We start from the raw sequence: 12,034 nt of genomic DNA, 5'->3' as shown, positions 1-12,034 counted from the left end.
GCCTCCCAAGTGCTGGGATTAAAGGCGTGTGCCACCACTGCCCGGCAAGGTATCTCTTTTAAACTTAAAAAAAAGAAAAAAGAAAAAAAGAAACTTTTAAAAAAGCCACAGTGATTGGACTATGTAACTGAGCCTAGGTCACTAATCACTTAGCATTTCACTGTGTACAGGGATTGGCTTATGGGTAGTCAAATCTTCTCTAGGCTCCAGAGGAAGCAGTTCTGTGGAGATGAAAGACAGAATGACAGTGGGACTGAGCCAAGCTGCTGTAACAAGATGTTATGCACTGAGGGATTCAGGACAGAAATTCATTTTTTTTTTCCACAGACTTGGGGCCCCGAATTCTAGGATCAAGTCTTCCTGAAGACTCAGTTTTTGGTGTGGGGTCCACCACCTCATAGGAGGAGGGAGTGAAACTAGTTTTTAAAAAATTACATCTTTCTACCATCTATCATCTATCTATCTACCTATCTATTATACATCTATCTATCATCCATTTATTTATCTATCATCTATCTATCCATTTATTTTTTAAGATTTATTTATTTATTATATGTAAGTACCCTGCATCTGTCTTCAGACACCGCAGAAGAGGGCATCAGATCTCATTAGGGATGGTTGTGAGCCAACATATGGTTGCTGGGATTTGAGCTCTGGACCTTTGGAAGAGCAGTCAGTGCTCTTACCTGCTGAGTCATCTCTCCATCTCCCATCCATCCATTTATTTATTTATTTATTTATTTTAATTTTAATTTTATTTTTTTTATGTATAAGTACACTGTCACTGTCTTCAGACACACCAGAGGAGGGCATCTGATTCCTTTATAGATGGTTGTGAGCCACCATGTGGTTGCTGGGAATTGAACTCAGGACCTCCTGAAGAGCAGTCAGTGCTCTTAGCCACTGAGCCATCTCTCCAGCCCCATCCATTTATTTTATTGTGTATGAGTGCATGCCCACTTGCATGTGGATTATTTTATTGTGTATGTGTGTGTGTGGAAGCCAGAGGACAAGTTGAAGGAATTGGTTCTCTCTTTCTACCTCATGAATTCCAATGATCACCCTAGTTCTCCAGCCCTGCCAGCAAGCCCCTCTCCCCTGAGCCAGCTCCCAGGCACAGAGAGCTCTGTTTACAAGGGCTTTAACCCTGTTCCCAAGTCCACCATCCTTGAGACCAGCCACAGGATTCCAATATATGAACCAGGTTTGAGGAGACGTTACTTTCAGATCATACCCTTTACCACATTTCACCCCAGCTTTACAAGTCACATTAATTTTATTATTTAAGCCAATGTGAGGTGATGTTTTTCTGTTCCTTGTCACGAAAAGAAACAAACTAAACAGCTAAGTCCACTGTGTTAGACTCTACCACAGAAAGACTTGTTTCCCCTTCTTCCATAAGCAACCTATCTTCAGACACTGGAGGTGTCCTAGTTCTATGTCTGTCACTGTGATAAAAAAAAAAAAAAAAACAGACAAAAGACAACCGCAGAGAGGGTTCATTTTAACTTACAACATAGGGTTTCAGTCCATCAGAGAAGTCGGGGCTGCAGGAACTTAGAACAGCCAGTCACAGCAGAGCTACAGCCAAGAGCAGACAATGCATGCTTGCCCACTGCTCAGCACACATTCTCTTACACTGCCCAGGGCCCCAAACCAGGGAAGGGTGCCCCTCTCTCAGGCCAAGTCTTCCCACATCAATTAGAGCAGTCACAACAATCTCCCATGGCGCTCCCCTAGCCATGTCTGCATGTGTGCAACAAACCTTCATGAAACACACGTTAAGGAAACGGTAGCATTGGTGCGATTAGAGGGTAAAGGTTTTAGTACAAGTGACATAAAGTGTCACCTCACATGCAGGCCTGACTTCTGAAGAGTAACCTCAGCAATTGTCACCATGACCCACGTGCCAGAGGTGTTTCTAAAGTAAAGCTAGTGGGTGAAGCCGTTCTGTTACACACCACTGTAAACCCTCTGAAGAGGAAATACAGTACTTGAAGGTGTTTACACTTCCACATTGACACAGCTCACTGCAATCTGTTAGTTCCCGAGGAGTAGTGTTTGCTTTGCACTCTTAGAAGATGGGCTATGAATTGCACTGTTAGTGGTACAGTCCTTGGCTGGCAGTTAAGGACGAATCAGAGCAGCACACCCATCCTGCACGGCTCTCCGTTCTTGGTAGGCTCCTTTCTGGACTGGAGTTTATTGGCTGTTTTGGGTGAAGTGGATCTTCAGCCCTGGTCCAAGGCAGAAAAGGATCCTAAAGTTTCAAAATATCTCCAGCCTGGGGAGCCTCGACAGACAGGTGCTCAGGCCAGAATCCAACAACGTATATGAGCAGCAGGGTGTTAGTTCCAATACTAGGAGACAGGTGGATCTCTATGAGATCGAAGTTGGTCTGGTCTGCAAAGCAAGTTCCAGGACAACCAGGGCTCTGTTACACAGGAAAACCATGTCTTGGAAACAATAAAAAAACCAACAACAAAACAAAACAAAACCACCAAAGTGTATGATTACACAGCACGTGGTGGGGTTCCACCAAAGTGTATGATCACACGGCACGTGGTGGGGTTCCACCAAAGTGTATGATCACATGGCACGTGGTGGGGTTCCACCAAAGTGTATGATCACATGGCATGTGGTGGAGTTCCAGTTCAAGTAATGTATGTTTGGAGGTCTGGTCTTTTTTTTTTCAACATTCAAACTCATTTTATGTGTATGAGTGTTTTTTTTCCCCCAAATTATTTATTCATGTGTGTAAGTACATCATTGCTCTCTTCAGACACACCAGAAGAGGGCACCAGACCCCATTGTAGATAGTTGTGAGTCACCATGTGGTTGCTGTGAATTAAACTCAGGACCTCTGGAAGAGCAGTTGGTGCTCTTAACCACTGAGTCATCTGTCTAGCCTGTGTATGAGTGTTTTGCCTGAATGCATATATGTGTACCATTTGCATACTTGATGTCCAGGGAATCCAGAAGAGGAAGGTGGACCCCCTGGACCTGAATTCACAGGTGGCTGTGAGCCCCACTCTGGATCCTCTGGAAGAGCATCTTCCCAGCCCCCTCCCCCTTTTTTAACTGATGGAGAAGTGAAAGCAGACATCACACTCTGGGCAGGCAATGCACTACTACTGCACTACATCCCAGGTCCTCCAGTATTTTTGCAACAGGATCTCACTTCAGCCTGGTCTTGAATTTGCTGTGTAATCCAGTCTGACTGGAAGTAGGAATACGCTTGAGACCATGATCATACCCAGAGTAAGACTGAGACATTTTGGAATGCAGGGATCGCACAAGGCATGTATCACCACACCTGTTTACATGATGCTGGGGATACAACCCAGAACCTTATGTATTTAAGGCTAAATAAATACTGTGTCAACTGAACTACATTCCCTAGCTCTGGGACACAACTAAAGATGTTCCCTTCTGCTGCCCCTCTTGCTTGTTAGTGTGCATGCATAATCCCACACTCCAAAAAGGAATTTATGCAGTGAATATTGAGTACCTAAATCCTAGATTATGTACAAGAACTACAGGAGTAACAGGATCCAGGATGTCATTTGTGACAGTTACGTGACACAAAAATCTTTTGCTTTACTCTATCTAGGTAAAGTGTTTTTGTCTTCAATGTAGTGGTAACTTGGACTTTGCATCTTTCTTTAACTGCATTTATATTCTGTAGGAAATGTGGTTTTTGAAGTTATGCTGAAAAATCAGAGGTAGTATCTCTAAAGGAGATGAGTACAAGCCAAAAATATATCTGGATAGATGGAAAAAGGAATCAGGCTGAAATAGCTATGTAGCTTTGCTTTGCCGGTAACCAGTACTGACTCGGATCCCTGGACCTGTAACTTCGTCTACTGAAGTCTTGGTTTTTGAACGTCTTGGAGTGCGGTCTCGACTCTCGGCAGCTGGTGAACAATGCTCAACTGCTGATATGCAAGAGGACCTTGCGTAATAGGCTTGGGTTCCCCATACCGGTGCTCTCACCGATGCTGAGGCGCTTGTGTTTACACTACCACAAACCGCAGCAGGAGAGGTCCGGACCTCAGCTCCCGGACGCAGGTAGAGCACCGCGCCAGCCCCGCCCTCAGGAATCAAGTCCCGCCCTCTATCTAATCGGCCGCACTATGATTGGTCCCCGCCGTACGCACGGGTCCGACCCCGTCCCGCCTCTGAGGTCCCCGTCCCGCCTCCAGGGGTTATGCCCCGCCCACGCAGGCCACTTGCTGCAATCCCATTGGTCCCCGCGGTGCGCACGGCGCCTCGCCCCCGCCCCACCGGCGCCCTGGCCTCGCGCCCGCCGCCGGCCCCCGGCTCCCGGGCTGAGGTTGAGCAGCTGCCCGGACCGACGCGCGCCCTCGACGTCCCTGCTCCTGCCTGGGCTCGGCGTGGACGTCGCAGGTAGCCGGGTGAGTGCGGTTGGCAGGTCTCGGGTTTCTGGGACCTGCCAATAGAACGCGGGGCGCCGGCCCGGCGCGGCCTGAGGTTCTGTGGCGCCGCCCGCGTCGGTGCCAAGGAGCGCGCGGGCGACCGGCGGGGCCCAGCCTGCGCCCGCGTTCTCTCGGCGGCCCGTGGCCCTGACGCCGCCGTGACCCGCGCTCCGCCGAGGCAGGCCGCTCCGCCGCGCATCTCGTCCTGAGGCTGGGGAGGTCCCCAAGGCGACCGGTAGGGGATGGAGGTCCTGTGGGGCACCGCCGCAGCCGCCACCGAGGCCCCACGAGCGTCTGGGGACGAGCGACCCTCCCGTTTGCTCGGAGCCGTTGCCAGGAGCTGTCCTTGTAGCCTTGACTTTCCGCTCCATCCTGCAAGCGCCGGGGGGAGAGGGAGGAGAGGGGAGGGAAATCTTTGGGAATTCATCCTAAGTGTCGAGTGGCCTTTTCAGAGAAGTAGCGCAGAGCGTGGTCGTTGTAGGCTAGGCCATTTTGGTCTTTAGCCAGTAAGTTGGTTTTCACCACTGGAAGGTACTTGAGCCTGAGAGGTGGATAGATACTTGACCTTTCCGACCGTAGCGGCAGCGGCGGAGGGCTGGGCTCGCTCTTCCACAACCTTGCTGCTGCGATGGGAGGAGGGGCGTGGGAATTCAAACCTCTCGCTGGAGGAGATGTGCTCACCCTCAACAACATACCCACCCCAGCCCCCCCCCGTGCATTCTTCGCTCTCCAACTCTTCACCCTATTTGTACCACAAATCCCATTTCTAGATAATTCCAGGGGCGCTTATTCCCAGGCTTCTCATCCTTTCTCGTTTGTCTTTTCTACCTGTGTGCGGCTTCCAAAAAAGCAGAGCCAAGCGATTTAACATTTAAACGAGCATAGTGTTCAAAGACTTCCTGATCCTAAAAATGAAACCCAGAGGTTAATTTGCATAGCGATGCTTCAAGAAAAGCAGGTTTAATTGGAGAGGGGTGAGGATGTAGTTTTTCCTCTTCAGGAGACACACCCTTTGATCTCCCCTTTCTTCCTGTATCAGCTAGACAGCAGCTTTCAACTCTGCATTGTTTGGTTTTGGTTTTGGTTTTTCTAAATTCACTTCTGGGGTCCAGAAGTAAAGAATCAATCTTGCTTAGTCCTTATGTGTCTTTTAATGTAATAAACATTGAAGAAGGTTATCAAGTAAAGTTGTCAGACAATACAGAAACAGCAAATAAAAACTGAAACCCTCCAGCATGCCTTATATCCCAGCACGCGGGCAGGTGAGGCCAGCCTGGTCTACAGATGAGTTCCAGGACAGCCAGGACTGTACAGAGAAAAAAAGGGGGGGGGTCCCTCAAAATTCTCTCCTTCACTCTCTACTCTTAAGGAGGCCATCATAACACAATGTTATTTGGCAACAGATAATGAAGACACATTTACACATTGATATATATAGACTAATCTTTTTTTTCTAATTAAAATTTTAAAAGTTGCTAAGAGGACTGGAGAGGTGGCTTAGAGGTTGAGTGCTCCCTGCTCTGACAGAGGACTCAAGTTCAGTTTCCTGACTGAACCCACATCAGACTCACAGCTCCCCTGAAACTCACACTCCAGGGAATCCCATGACTTTGGCCTCTGTGGGCACCTGCACTCAGATGCATTCCACACAGAAACGCATATATACAATTTCAAAAGCCGTGTAATGTTATTTGGATGTACTATAATGTGTTTTTGGTCTCTTATTGATAGACATTTTGGTTGTTTTGTTGGTACTTAATAAAAAAATACATATTCTTTACTTATAGGGCAAGAAAAAATATCACAGTATTTAGAATAAATTTTCTCTACTAAACTATACAAATCCTAATCATACTTTACTAATTTTTGCAGTAATTTCAGCAGTTCAGCCCAAACCTTTGGAGGTTATAAACAATATCTTCATCTTTATCAACAGGGAACTGTTTGTTAAGCAAACTGTTAGAACAAGGCCGTTTCCCAGAACCCACATAACGTCTAAATAGCTGTACGACTGGAGAAGATAGGACTTCCTGGCTTGCGGTTGTTTTCCCTGTTTTATATCTTAAATTCAAACTTGATTGGAGCTGGGTGTGGTGGCTCACGCCTTTAATCCCAGCACTCGGGAGGCAGAGGCAGCCTGGTCTACAAAGTGAGTTCCAGGACAGCCAGGACTATACAGAGAAACCCTGTCTCGAAAAAACAAAAAACAAAAAACAAAACAAAACAAAACAAAACAAAAAAACTTGACTGGAAAGAAAGAACTGTATATGGTCATTATAGCTTCCAGGAAAAGGTGAACTGAACAGAGTGGCTTGGGCTTGCCTGGCTTCCGTAAGGGCCTTTTGTGAGGAAGTCAGGGGGTTGTACCATGTAGGAGAGAGTCCTAAACACCAAAGCTGGGCCTAGCCAGGGCATCTGGGCTGGAAGGACAGCAGATGCAGTCATTTCTGCGTTTTATTCACTTGCAGCTTGCTTGCACTCTTCAGGGTCCATCACAGTCAAGCCTTGCTCTCTATGAGGTAAAGCCCAGTGGGTCTCAAGGCTTGTAGGAGGAAGGTATCATCGTACGCTCAAGATGAAGCCAGCCGGGCTGGTGAGATGGCTCAGTGGGTAAGAGCACCCGACTGCTCTTCCGAAGGTCTGGAGTTCAAATCCCAGCAACCACATGGTGGCTCACAGCCATCCGTAACAAGATCTGACGCCCTCTTCTGGAGTGTCTGAAGACAGCTACGGTGTACTTACATATAATAAATAAATAAATCTTTAAAAAAAAAAAATCATTTGTTAAAAAAAAAAATGAAGCCAGCCCTGCCAATCGGAGAGAAAGAGGACTCTGGACCAGGTTCCAGGGCCATCAGCACAGGTTGGAGGCCGCCAGAGCAGCTGGGGCTGTGCACTGCTTCCATTTGGCCTGCCATCCTCTGCCTCAGGGCATAGCTGGCTTCCTTAGCGTTCCTCCCTGGGCTGGCTCTCTCCTGTAGCATGCATTAGGGTGAGGGCTTTACTTTCTCTAGTGGTGCTCAAAGGCTGTTGGGTTTTGCTGAGAGGCGACCGTTTGGGAGCCCGTGAGGCCCTGCTTCGGTTCTCTTCCTCGGGCTGATTGAGACGGTTGGCTAATAGATTCTCTTGTGGTTCTGCAGCTTTGCCCCACCCTGACGGGCTCCTGGGCTGCTGTTAAGCACTCCTCAGGCCTTGGGCCATTTCCACCCGTCCCAGAGAAGGGCCACTTCTCTGTGAGTTTAATGTAACATGTGGCTCTGTTTTCATTTTCAAGTTGGGTATTTGAACCCCTTGAATACAAACAATATAGAAGTATAGTCTCTAGGAATCCTGGAAGTATTTTGTTGTTGTTTTCTCTGTAATCTCTCTTGTCATTTTTATGTGAACTTCTACTTCTGGTTTTCTAGTTTCATTTGTTTCCTGACATCCACTCTCCACTGTTGTTTGCTTGAGATAGTTTCTTACATTGTAGCCCAGGCTGGCTGGGTACTCATTATATAGCCCAGGCTTGCCCCAAACCCAAAGCTGCCTTTCTGCCTGATTCTCTCCAGTGCTGGCTGTACAAGCAGGAGTACCATGCCTAGCTGTTTGTTTGTTTATTTTATTTATTTATTTATTTTTTTATTTGTTTTTGCCCAGATCTTGCTCTGTAATCCATGGTAGCCAGGCAGTACTTGGAATTACAACTCTCCTGTTGCAGTCTTCATAGTGCTAAGGATTACAGACAGCACCTTAATTGTCTGCTCTTACACATGCGTGTCATCTGTTTGCCTGTGAGGATCAGAATCGGAGTTCAGATCTCCTGGAACTGCAGTTACAGGTGGTTGGGAGAGGCAGTTTGGGTGCTGGGAATCAAACCCTGGTCCTCTGTGTAACGGCTGATACTTTAACCACTGAGCTGTACCCCAGCCTCTCTCTTGCTTTAACTCTTAGCTCTCAGTTTTTTTGTTTGGGTACTGTGTCACTTAGGCTTCCTCATGCCTCTGTTTCTCCTGTTTCGGCCTCTGGGGTGCTGAGATTAGGCGTGGGTCTTGTTTGTTTGTTTGTTTGTTTTTCAAGACAGGGTTTCTCTGTGCAGCCCTGGCTGTCCTGGAATTAGCTCTGTAGACAGGCTGGCCTCGAACTCAGTGATCTGCCTGCCTCTGCCTCCCAAGTGCTGGGATTAAAGGCGTGAGCCACCACTTTCTGCCTCTCATTTTTCTTTTTCAAAGCATATTTATTTACTTGTGTATGTCTGTGGGTATGTGCACGACACAATTCATGTGTGGAGACCCTAGAACAACTTAGGAGAGAGCTCTTTCCCCGGGTTCTAGGCCTCAGCTCAGGCTGTCAAGCTTGGGTGGAGCAGGTGCCTTCAGGCTGCTGAGCTGCTGAGCCGGCTCCCAGGTCCTGATCTGCACTTAAAGTTTCCACTGCGATGGTTCTAACTCCCAAAGGCTAGTTTCCATCCTCAGTGTTTCTTAGCATGGTATTCATTTTTTAAATGCTTTTATACATTTTATTTATGTATTTGTGTGTGTGTGTGTGTGTGTGTGTGTGTGTGAGGGGGGGTAGGGTTAGGAGGGAGGGAGGGAGAGAGAGAGAGAGAGAGAGAGAGAGAGAGAGAGAGAGAGAGAGAGAGAGAGAGAGAGAGAGAGAGAGGCAGAGGACAATTTGCAGGAGTCATTTTTCTCTTAGTGTGTAGATCCCATGGATCAAACACTCAGGTGCCAGGTGCTCGGGTGTCAGGCATGGGGCTGAGCCATTTCACTGGCTGTCTTGGTTTTCTGGGCTTGGAATGATTTCTCCCTTCCCCCTGTGTGGTTTGTTGTAACAAGCTACTTTTGTTTTGTTTTTGTTTTTTTTTTGTTTTTGTTTTTTTTAACCACTCTGTATATCTTTCCCATTCACAAGTTCTTGATACACATAGTAATCTTTAACTGTGCTTAGAATAAAACTAGGGGCTTAAAAAAAATGATTGCAGTCTCTGAGGTGTGGTGGAGACCTTTGAACTGTCTTACTGCTCCAGGCCATCAGGTTAGTGGGAACCCCCATACCTATGATTTTGTACATTGCATCTTTTCTGGCAGGCTCCCTGGGGAGCACGCCTGATCACCAGTGTCCGAGCCACACAGAGGCCGAGACTTTGCATCCGCATGCATGCAGTTCCTTATGTTGTTTCCCTTGGGATGCCTGTACCGTCTCTTCTGTAGGTACCATTATCTGGGGCACAAGAGATCAGAAGCAAAGTCAGCAGCCCACAGGCTTCCCCAGCACAGAAGTTACAGTTGCTGGCAGCAGGAGAGTGGAGGGACCACAGTCCGCCACGTTTCTTATGCTCTTTACTTCCGGGCCTCAGCTTTCCCACCAGCCAGCGTGGCCTTGGCATTTGCCTTTCTTTAGTTTGTAGCCGCTCCAGCTTCTGCCCTTTTGTTGTGCCTATCTCCTCCTCTGTCCTTCCTGTCAGTAAGAGTGATTGTTAATTCACTAGCTTGTTTTTCTGAGCCAATTCTGACCCTGTGGTCCTGGCTGGCCCACCTGCATCTGCCTCCCGAGTGCTCCGATTAAAGGTGTGCGCCATCATGCTTAGTGATACATTCATTCATTCATTTATTCATTTATTGATCGATGATCGATCGATTGATTGTGAGGCTGCAGGAACGAGTGCAGTGAGGCGCTTATGGTCAGTCTTACACCTTCTGTTTTTACCCAGAAACAGTCAGAGTTTTTCTCAACCTGAGAGTCCTGTTGCTGAGTCAGGAGTAGTATACCTCCAAGCAATTGTGTGTGCATGTTTGTGTGTGTGTGTGTGTGTGTGTGTGCGTGCGTGCGCGCGCGCACGTGCGTGTGCGTGTTGTATATTTGTGTTCATGTGGAGGCCAGAGCGCAACACTAGGTATTCCTCTGAATTGTTCTCCATTTTATCTTTTTGTGACATGGTCTCTCATTGGATTGGGGACTTGCTGACTGGTTAGACTGGCCGTTCAGTTTTGCTCAGGGGACCACTTGTATGGTGCTCTGAATGAGAATGGCCCCATAAACTCTTGTATTTGAATGCTTTGATCTGCAGTTGGTAGAACTGTTTGGGAAGGGTTAGGAGGTGTATTCTGTTGGAGGAGGCGTGTCACTGGGGGGCAGGGCTTTGAGGTGGGTTCAGAAGCCCACACCATTCCCAGTTAGCTCTCTCTGCCTCATGCTTTTGACTCAGATGTAAGCTTTCAGCTACAGATTCATCGCCACGCCTGCCTGCCTACCTGCTGCCATGCTTGTCACCAGGATGATCATGGACTCTAACTCTCTACAGCTGTGATTCCCAAATTAAATGCCTTTTTAAAAAAGTTGCCTTGGTCATGGTGTCTCATCACAACAATAGAGAAGTAACTGAGATAACCTGAGATAACCTGTTTCTGCTCTTGTAAGAATTAGAGGCCAGCTGCACCCAGATTTTATGTGGTTTCTGGGGTTCCAAACTCAGATCCTCATGCAGGCACTTCCCCCTGAGCCACCGGTCCAGTCTTCATTCTCACTCTCTGAGGGAAGTGTTGCCAGTGCCCAGTTCATGTACCAGAAGATTGTAGCTTACTGGGGCTTAAAGCTGAAACTGTTGCTGGGCAGGGCTAGTCCAGAAAGGCAGGAGCAGACCCATGAACCTGCCCCTGTGGGTGCTGTACTGACCCAGGTCAGGTAATGCTGTCTGCTGGCTTCCATGGGCAGGGCACCAGCTATACACATGGTTTACAGGCAGACATGCAAACAAAACACCATACACATAAAATACATCTTGTAAAAAATTAAAATTTGTCTTTTAAAAAATACATAAACAAGCCTGGTCTACAGAGTGAGTTCCAGGACAGCCAGGGCTACACAGAGAAACCCTGTCTTGAAAAAAACAAAAAAATAAAAAAATAAACATTGAAAAAGCAGTAGAATAAGCACTTAATATTTGCTGCTTCTATGTTATTACTTTTTTCCTGAGATTAAGAGAGTATTATTCTGTAGCCCAGGCTTTTCTTGAACTCACTAACCTGAAGTAATCCTTCGTCACCCTTCCAAGGGCTGGGATGACAGACTTGAGCCACCACACCCAACTATTTTGCTGTTGGTATTACTAATAATTTTTAAAGATCTATGTTATTTTAATTCTGTGTACAAGTATGGGTATGTTTGGATATATATATATATATATATATATATATATATATATATATATATGAGTGTTCACTCCTAAGGTGTACCTTTGGAGTCTAGAAGAGGGCATTGGATCTCCTGGAGTTACAACAGGCTGTTGTGAGCCACCTGCTGTGGGTGCTGGGAACTGAACTTGGGTTCTCTGTAAGAGCAATACATGCTCATACCCACTGAGCCATCTCTCAGCAACTGTTACTCTAGTATGCTGCTAACATTGACACTTGATCTGTAACTATGTCAGCTTGTGTGTTTTAGGGCTGCTGTACCTAGGCCTGTGATGGGCTAGTAGTAGTCCTGGTAACTTCTGATTCTTCTGTTATCTTCTTTTCCTTTCCCTTTCTCCTTTCCTTTCCTTTCCTTTCCTTTCCTTTCCTTTCCTTTCCTTTCCTTTCCTTTCCTTTCCTTTCCTTTCCTTTCCTTTCCTTTCC

General features: G+C 47.0%; 1 protein-coding gene across 2 annotated transcripts in view; it reads left to right on the top strand.

Moving 5' to 3' along the window:
- The first annotated feature begins 4,318 nt into the window (after positions 1-4,318).
- The window catches only part of Tmem50b (transmembrane protein 50B), a 28,267-nt gene continuing 20,551 nt past the window's right edge, over positions 4,319-12,034 (top strand). The window contains exon 1 of one of the 2 annotated variants that reach the window (XM_021209814.2): positions 4,319-4,418. The gene's annotated coding sequence lies outside the window, so the exon portion shown is untranslated. The remainder of the gene's footprint in view (positions 4,419-12,034) is intronic. The other variant, XM_029544885.1, reaches the window with a different exon arrangement.

Source organism: Mus pahari, chromosome 12, assembly GCF_900095145.1.
Source record: "Mus pahari chromosome 12, PAHARI_EIJ_v1.1, whole genome shotgun sequence".
NCBI classification, from domain to species: domain Eukaryota; kingdom Metazoa; phylum Chordata; class Mammalia; order Rodentia; family Muridae; genus Mus; species Mus pahari.
Note: the sequence above shows the minus strand (reverse complement) of the source record. Positions and strands in the feature narration are given on the sequence as shown.